General features: G+C 46.1%; 4 non-coding genes across 4 annotated transcripts; 1 reads left to right on the plus strand and 3 right to left on the minus strand.

Annotated features, from left to right (window-relative positions):
• Positions 1–2,483: 2,483 nt before the first annotated feature.
• Positions 2,484–2,555, minus strand: TRNAA-CGC (transfer RNA alanine (anticodon CGC)). The gene has a single exon. It is a non-coding gene; the product is annotated as a tRNA-Ala (tRNA).
• Positions 2,556–4,929: 2,374 nt separating this feature from the next.
• On the minus strand, positions 4,930–5,001 carry TRNAA-UGC (transfer RNA alanine (anticodon UGC)). Its single transcript has one exon. It is a non-coding gene; the product is annotated as a tRNA-Ala (tRNA).
• A 2,215-nt stretch (positions 5,002–7,216) lies between these two features.
• Positions 7,217–7,289, plus strand: TRNAF-GAA (transfer RNA phenylalanine (anticodon GAA)). Its single transcript has one exon. It is a non-coding gene; the product is annotated as a tRNA-Phe (tRNA).
• Positions 7,290–8,608: 1,319 nt separating this feature from the next.
• TRNAT-AGU (transfer RNA threonine (anticodon AGU)) lies at positions 8,609–8,682 on the minus strand. Its single transcript has one exon. It is a non-coding gene; the product is annotated as a tRNA-Thr (tRNA).
• Between the last annotated feature and the right edge of the window lie 243 nt (positions 8,683–8,925).

Here is an 8,925-nt window from a genome sequence, read left to right on the forward strand (position 1 = left end):
ATGTCCCGGACGGTCCCCAGGTTCGGCAACCGCTGCGTTCTGATCCACAGTCTTCGTCTCTGTATTTGGAGGGTCGCTTCCGGGCGATGAAGTTATTCGCCAAGTTACTTTTGAATGTCGACTCGCCTCTAAGCGCCCCTTTCGGCGACGTCCTGGCGCCAACTGAGCCTCGCCCTGTGATTCGAGGGAGCGGAGGGGAGGCGACTGGGGAACCGGAGAGTTGATCTACAACTTACTGGGACATTCAGGAACGTACAGATTTCGCACAGGGAGAAAAGTATCCGAATGAAAACTAAAAGAGAAGACACAGTCATTTAGGATTACTCCCCCAAACTCATATTTGGCCACCACAAATTTTGCAACAGGAGGGAAGCGTCTATTCTTTGTGCCCCTGTGATGGCTAAGGTTTGAGTATTTGTCCACAAGGGAGGTTGGGGTGGGGAGGTTGTTATAAAAGTAAAGCTGCTACTGGGAAGTAGTTCTTGCCTTGCCTCCAGGAGGCCTCCCTGTGCTTCTCTGTGGGTCCCAGAGACAGAGTCCTCCAGACAAAACCACCGCCCGTTTCCCGACCAGGATGCTGGGCTCCAGAGTTTGCTATAGCAATGACTGACAACATACAATTACTGTTTTTTATTTGGGATGTTTCCTTTTTCCATCTGGATCTAATTTTCCTGAGGCAACGTTTCAGGTCCTGTTCTTTGGGGCCCTTCTTCCAGCATTTCCTGCTGGGGGGACAGCCAGAAGTGTTGCAGGTGCCGAGACCCTGGTGTAATGATGTGGGAAATCTGTGACACCGTCAGACTAGCCGGAGAAGGAGTGACACATTCGGAGTTCCAACCAGAAGCCACCTGAGTTAGGGTGGGCCATGCACGCCTCTGCTGGGGGCTTTGAGGGTCTAGGGGTCAGCTACTCCCTTCCCCTGGAACAATGCATCCTACATACTGATGCCCTCACGGGTTATGTGGCCACTGTTTGGTTGCTTTATGGCGACTTCTTATATCTCATGGCTTTTAACAGCTGCTTGAGAGATTCTCTGAGGCAGTTTCAGGGCTCCATGGGAAGTACAGTGAGGCCGTAAAGAGCAAGAGGAAAATCATGCCCCAAGAATGGGTGCTTGGCAAAATGGAAGACGGTGGTCCAAGCTGTTTTCCAATGCTGATTACTCAGCATCCCAGTCAGGAGGCAAGAGAATGAGAATCAAAGAGAAGAAAAGCTCATTCACTTAGCCTCTGCCCTGAAATAATTTAGACAGCAGTGTGACAACAACGTACCCGAGTGAGGGTAGCCCAGAGATGGCCCTGGCAGGGGGTTCTGTGGCTCAGCTGGCTAACGTGGCAGTCTGGGGTTTGAGTCCTAAAGGAAACTGAGCTTGTGAGGGATCCCTGCTCCCTCTCGTGATCTCAGAGGAACTAGGAGGAACTGCTTTTAGCTTTTCCAAATGAGGGAATTTAGACATCATCTTTTAAATTTTGACTTCCATTTTAAAGCATCCTTTTCTAATACAAAAGGTAGCATGTAAAAAGGCTTTGCAAAGAAAAATGGAACGATTCTGGTGCATTCACCCAAAGTGTGACTTGCACAGAAAACAAAGTGCAGAGCATTGATATTCCATATTCCGTAGTTTGTACCGACTCTTTAACAAATGCTGTTAATTTGTTTGTTTAAATAAAAGCAACTTATATATTTGTCCTTATTCCCACCCAAAGACCTTTGGCCACATTTTCCTCCTGGACATTCGGTGTGGTGTTACACTAGGTGTTAATTCATTTAAAGATTTAGGAACAAAAGAGTTCAGCGGGGAAATGCCAAAGGTAAGGAATTTAAATCCGTTGTTTGCCAGAGTTTCTGAGATTCAGCTTCAGCAAGGGGTTGGTGGGGAGTTAGTGGGAGCCTTCCAATATACGTTTTGTGTAAACGTCTTGTGAAAGTCCATTTAACAGGGAATACAAGTGACCGTGCTCCACATTCCAGGATCTATCCTTTACAGTCGGGGGGCGCTCGCTCATGGAGCAGAGCTGGGGGTCTCCAGCTCCCCGATGATGCTCTGAACGTGCGCTCGGCGCGGGTCTCGGTTGCCCCTGACGCCTGCAGGCCGCGGCTCCGGGCGCGCTCCCCGAGGCGGGGGCAGCAGGGGGCACCGGCCCCTGCGCTTTGGGCCGCACAGTGCTCGCAAAACCTAGGAACCTTCACAGATCTGTTTTTTCTCTTTTCTGTTCTTTTTCTGCCCTGCTCTTTAGGGATTCTGCCAAATGAGACCTGCAGTGCTTGGGTCTGTGGATGCGGCTGCACCTTGGTGTTCCAGGCGGCGTTCAGGCTGACGAGTGCGGCTTCTTTTCTTCCCTCTTCTTCTGTGAATGTTTGCGTCTTGGTGGCACCAAGTCCCCTGGAGTAGAAATGGCATAATGTTGAAAGGAATGCATTGGACTGTGTATTATTTTAACGGGGGCAGGGGAAACATGGTAAAGCGCACGAAAAGGCACGTTTGGAGGAGCCGGGGGTCGAACCCGGGGCCTCGTACATGCGAAGCACGCGCTCTACCACTGAGCTACACCCCCAACCGCTGAAGTCCTCTGGGGATCCCGTATAAAATTTGGAAATTTTATCTGTGGTCACGTTGTATTTCTGTTGGAGAAACCAAATGTGTCCAGCCCGACTAGGTTTCAGGAAGCACCTCTGTTGTAAAGTGGTAGAGGTCAGCCGTGGAGTTTGAGCCTCTTAATGTGAGATTTAAGAGTTTCAGTTCAAGGCCTGTTGAGGAACTGTTTTCCTTTTCCTCTCCATTATTTCCAGCTTTGACATGGGAACCAGCGGGAGCTTTCCCAAGAGCACGTTAGTGGACATTCCTCGGCGTCTCAGCCTGTTGGCTCAACTGGCTTCGGAGAAGCAGCAGTCAGGGGGCAGATCAGGCTGCCGCAGAGCGAGAAAGCCATACATGTAGACAGTCCAGTGACTTTTTCGCTGTGTCCTAACCTAAGCAGGCAACTGTGGAGGTTCTTTCAGGGGTCTGCTGCACAGATAAAACAATGAATTTAATAATGAAAGGCAAGGGAGAAATTTGAGGAACAAGGTAGATTGACACTGGATTTGGACTCTCGTTGGAGTCTAATACTTAGTACTTAGGAAGGCCTGCAGGTTGGATTACGCAGATGGTGATGCCTTGTGCAAAGAATAGTAAATATAGGAGGAGGGAGTGAGTATTCTGTTAGTTTGTTGTTCTTATTGGTCTGTTGATTTGTTTTTGCTTTGGGAGCAGTAAGGGGGAAATGTATAGTTTGGGTTTGGATGTGACATAATTTAAATGTCTACATGATCGCCTCTTGAGGATGTCTGCCCAAGCACATTACAATCTGAGTCTGGAATTCTGCAGACATTCCTGAACCTGAATTTCAGACATTCATGTGGCTGGGAGGACAGGGCTTCTTAGAGTAAGGACTCAAAGTTATCCATTAAGACCAGTAGATTCAAATAAATAAATAAAATATTAAAAAAATAAGACCAGTAGATAAAGAACTTATTATTGGTATTTATAAAAAATGAAAAAAAAATGAGATTCCCCCAAACCGATCTCATTTTTAAAAAAAATTATATTCCTTGTATGGTCTTAAATTTTCCTTACAACACCAGTAAAAGTCCCATTTCCTACCATCAGCTTCCAGATAAGGTGATTTCTCTTCTTTGTCCGTCTTTGCCAATCTGTGACTATTTTAGTTATATAATGCAATGTATCATACTTCTCGAAATTCAGTGACTTTAAACAACCATTAATTACACTTGCTCACAATTCCCTGGGTCAGAAATTTTGGCTGGGCCCTCTTCTGCTGCTGGAGTTGGGGTTGTTCGCTACTCTTCCTTTAGCTGGCAGCAGGGTTGGCCTCGAAGGTCCGAGGAGGCTCCACTCCGGGGCATCAGCACTACCCCACATGGCTTTCTGCTCACTTTTCTCTCCAGGTTCTAGCGTGGGCTTTCTTGTAGCAAGGTGACCTCCCCGTAGTCAGACTCCTCGCAGAGCATCTTCAGAGAGGGGCCATTTCAAGAGAAGCCGAAGCGGAAACTGCAGATCACTTACATCTGTGCAAGGACACAGCATCAGTTCCTCTAGTCCCCAGAGGACCATCTCTGAGCAGAAATAGTCCACAGGGACTGGTTTATTGAAGGGGGGGGTCTCCTACCTCCACTAGTGCAGAGCATCTGGTTCTCAACTTTTTCAGGTACAGTGGAATGGGAAGGAAACAAGGAGATGGCTGACTTCTTGGGAGCCAAGACCTCTCCATTACGTGGATTTATCTGAAAGCGAAGTGTTCTATATTGTGGGGGATGAACATTACTTTGTCTCCAAAATTAAAGCCGATAGATGATGGGCTTTTCCTTACTTTGTCATTTTCCGGGCTCTTACTGAAGAAACAAAAGTCTGTGTTTGAGTTCATGTGTTCTATTCCTGGTATGTAATAAAGGATCATGAATAGGTGTTTGTCCAAGGCCCTCGGACCGCAGTCCAAAGTGTTTTTCCAGACACAGCTGGAATCCTGCTCACATCACTCTAATTTTTCTCATGCCCTTGTCTTTAGGATTAGCCGTTCCGACTAAAGAAATGGCACCAGTCTCTCTCTCCCCCTCTTCTCCTCTTCCCTCCCCTTCTCTCCTCCACTCATCCCTTCTCTCTCTCTCTCTCTTCCTCTTACTTTGGATCTTCTTTTTTTTAAGTCATATTGTAAAATGGTAGTCCAGGTGACAAAGCTGGTTGCATTCAGGGATGTTGAATAAGTCTTTTCTTTTCCTTTCTTCCTTCTGATGTCGTACCAATCATTTTTACTTTCCATGTGAGCAGAAAAAAGAATTAACAAAAAACAGAAACAGAAAACCCGATTTGGCATCCCTGAAGGAGTGTATGGATATGGAACACATTGGAAATAGGAAAAAGGGAAGCACCCTTGGAGGTGCTGGGCATCGAACCCAGGGCCTCATGCATGCAAAGCATGCGCTCTACCACTGAGCTACACCCCCCAGGTGAGAGCTTTTTCTTCTGTGATGTATTAAGAAATATGACTATCTTCTGTATTCTTAGGCAAGGCCATTTTTATGTGTGTCAGAAAATTTATTCTGTAAATGACACTAATTCTACAATTTCTAAATTGGACTTTTTTTTTTGGCTAGACTCAAGTATAGTAAATTCAAAGTCCGAATTTATACCATTCCTGCTCCTAGGTTCTTCCCAGCTGGGGTCAGTCTTCTCTAAGAGCTCCTTACCATCCTATTGCCTTCATTTTGTTTTATTTTGCTTTGCTTTGCTTTGTTTTTGAAAACCACTTCTCCGGAAAATCTCAGGTTGGGAGTTTCACTTGTCTTCATTCTTTTTCTCTATGGTGTCTTTATCCTCCATAGATCACTCTACCTAATCTTCATTGACCATCTTGTCTGTACCCACCTCTTCAAGTGTCTTTGGTCTGTAATTACTCTCTTCCCTCACTTTCTACAGTGAACCTTGCCTGCTCACCAGCCATCTTGAAGACCAGGATATCTTGCTCTAGAAAACCAAGGAAGCACTTTGAATGTAATGAATGAATGAATGATAATGATTGAATGAAAATGATTATTGCTTATTTCCAATTGTGTTGCGTCCCTCAATTCCATATCTTGAGAAATGGTCTTCACACTACAGATGGTTGGCAAGACTAGAAAAGAGAAAGAAAGTGGGAGGAGGGGAAGGAGAGAGGAGGAGAGAGAGAAAGGGGGGGAAGGGGAGAGAAAGAGAGAGGAAGAAAATGTTTGCGTTCAACTTCCTTCCTACTCCTCCCTGCCTTTCAATTCCCAAGCAACCACTGACCTAATTCCTGTCACTGTAGTTTAGTTTGCATTTTCTGAAGTTTTATACAAATGGAATCATATCATATTTACTTTTTTGGTTTTACTTCTTTCACTCATCATAATTATTTTGAAATCACCATGTTTAATGTATCAATAGTTTATTCCATTTTATGCTGAGTAGTATTTCATGGTATGGATATACCACAATTTGTTTGTCCATTCACCCATTTAAGATAAGCATTTGGGTTGTTTCCAGTTATTGGCTATTACAAATAAAGCTGATATGAATATTTGTATACAAGAATTTGTATGGACATAATAGTTTTATTTTTTTTTTTCTGTTGGATACATACTTAGAATTTGAATGCTTGGATCATGGGGTTGGTACACCTTCAACTTTTAAAGAAATTCTTTTTCACTACTGCTAATGGTGTATGAGAATTTCATTTCCTCTGCATTCTTACCAACATTTGGTATGGCTAGCATTCTTAAATTTTAGCAACTCTTGGGTGGCTCAGTTGTTAAGCATCTGTCTTTGGCTTGGGTCCTGATCCCAGGGTCCTAGGACCGAGCCCCGCATCCAGCTCCCTGCTCAGCGGGAAGCACGCCTCTCTCTCTCCTACTCCCCCTGCTTGTGTTCCTTCTCTCGCTGTGTCTCTCTCTCTGTCAAATAAATAAATAAAATCTTTAAAAAAATTTAGTAACTCTTATAACTGCAGTTATAAGTGGTATATCATTATGGTTTTAATTCGTATTTCCTTAATGACTGATGTTGAACATCTTTTGTTTATTTGCCCTCCTTATAACTTCTTTGACAAAATCTCTACTTAAAATATTTTGGTATTTTTAAATCAGGTTTTCTTATTGTTGACTATTTAGAGCCCTTTATGTGTTCTAGATGTAAATCCTCTACCAGATATATGGTTTGCAAAGCTTGTCTCCCAGTCTGTGACTTGCCTTTCTGTTCTTTTAAACATGCTTTTCACAGAGCAGAATTTAACATTTTTTGACGAGGTTAAATTTATCGAATTTTATGCTTTTGTTGTCCTATCTACAAAATATTTGTCTGACCAAGGGTCACGAAGATTTTCTCTTATGTATGGGACCCCACGAAATTTTTTCTTTAGTTTCCTTAATTTTCCGAGATGTGTCTGGGTTAACCTGCGAGATGCGGCTTTCCGTTGGAACCCTGTTACCTCTCTCGCGTCTTCCTCCCTCACCTACCGGCCCACGCTGCCAGGAATTGGGTCCGAGCGATATAGACGGAAGACAATAGATTCCCCCCAATTTCTGGGTGCATAAATGTCCTGGACGGTTAGACAGCAGCACGAAGAATCCAGAATCTCCTAAAACGGAAGTTGAGAACAATCCATGTACTGAAAAATAAATAATCGGGAAGTTCTGCTTTCGGGCAGCCGAAATAGCTCAGCTGGGAGAGCGTTAGACTGAAGATCTAAAGGTCCCTGGTTCGACCCCGGGTTTCGGCAGGTGGAGCGCTTTTGTTGACGAGGACAGGCGGCTCCCGCAACCCCGAGACCTGTATCTGCCATCTTGAAACTCCGTAATAATTACACCTTTGAATTTGTTTTGTAACTGATGTTCGACGGGACAACCGAACAAGGCGTCTGGACAAAGGGAGTGAGCGCAACGTGCGCGTCCGGCTTCCCTTGCTTCCCTTCCTGCAAACAGCCATCGCCGAGCCCCGTGAATCTTGATGTGTGAAGTCAAGGTCGACAGTAACATTCATGCTGATAATTTACAACGTGGATTCCACTTAATCAGAATGACATTAAATAAGCAAATGAAAAATACATTAAAGGTCGAGAGAGACCAAGGAAGAAAGGGGAAAAGACTTATATTCTATTACTACTTGTAATGGCACTTTCCCTCTCCTTAAAAAAAAATTATTTATTTATGTATTTGTTTGCTGGGCTACAGGGACAGTCAGGAGGAAGAATCGATGCTGGGGCGCAAGCCACAAACGACCGCTTGCACATGCCCCCAAGAGCGACCGCATTACACCTCAGACTCTTACTTCGGAAGAATTAAAGCCTCACACGCACGGCGGTGGAGATGCTGGGTTCCTGTCCGAGCGCAGCAGGATCGGCCCCGATTTTATACGCGCGGAGGGAGGCGCAAGTGTGACGGCCGGCACACAGCCCGCAGGTGCAGAAGAGCCGCGCGGAGCCCAGGTGTCCGTGGGCCGCAGGCTTCCCCTCCTGTTTTGGATGAGGGACCTTACATTTTCATTCTGCCCTGGGCCCCGCCGGATGTAAGCCGCGCTGATCAGCATTCAGTCAACACTCACACATTTCTTGGATTAAATCATCTACCTCCATGGCTCCCCCAGGCCCCCCACACACCTGCAGTTGAGTTACAATCTCTAGAGCACTGGCAAATATGCTGTTAAAGCTCATGCCCACAGAGTTCCCTCTCTGAACTTCAACCGGTCCGTTCATGAACTGTATGAAATCAGGATTGGATACCCGAGATCACATTGCCCGGAAAACCCCAAGGGAACCTGTTCTTTGTATTTACAAAAAGACACATCAGGAAAACAGGGCACATGCTAGTACCTTATTGCTCGTTGGTTATTAACCCGGTCTTGCTTCGTGTGGCGGTACCAAAATCAGCTCCGTTTTGTGTCCAAGGCCTTGGGATACTACCTGTTACGGCCGAAGTCGGGGGTGGCGGGGTGAGGGTTGGGGAGTGTGTGGAGGGAGGCCGATGGTAGAAATAAAAACTGCAAGTCCAAGTGTAAGAAAACGGGCAGGATCAGGCCAGCGTGTAAACACAGGAGCTGCAAAGGCCCCGCTGGGATTCGAACCCAGGATCTCCTGTTTACTAGACAGGCGCTTTAACCAGCTAAGCCACGGAGCCCACGTCGGGGGCGGGTGGAACTTCTTGCATCCGAGCACGATTTCGCTGTGCAGCTGCGTTTCTGAGCGGACCCCGTCCCTTTCTTGGGCTTTCATCCGCCCAGAGCCACCCGGACCTGAGCAACCATGGCCCACGCACAGGTTCGGTGGTTTTCCCGCTGCCTTGCTCCGCACAACCTCACTGCATTCGGCTCGGAGCCTCGATGCGGCCTCGGGGAAGCTCGCGCAGACGGCGGGGAAGGCG

The sequence above is a fragment of the Leptonychotes weddellii genome, unplaced genomic scaffold, assembly GCF_054177405.1.
Source record: "Leptonychotes weddellii isolate Sample4059 unplaced genomic scaffold, ASM5417740v2 HiC_scaffold_6926, whole genome shotgun sequence".
NCBI classification, from domain to species: domain Eukaryota; kingdom Metazoa; phylum Chordata; class Mammalia; order Carnivora; family Phocidae; genus Leptonychotes; species Leptonychotes weddellii.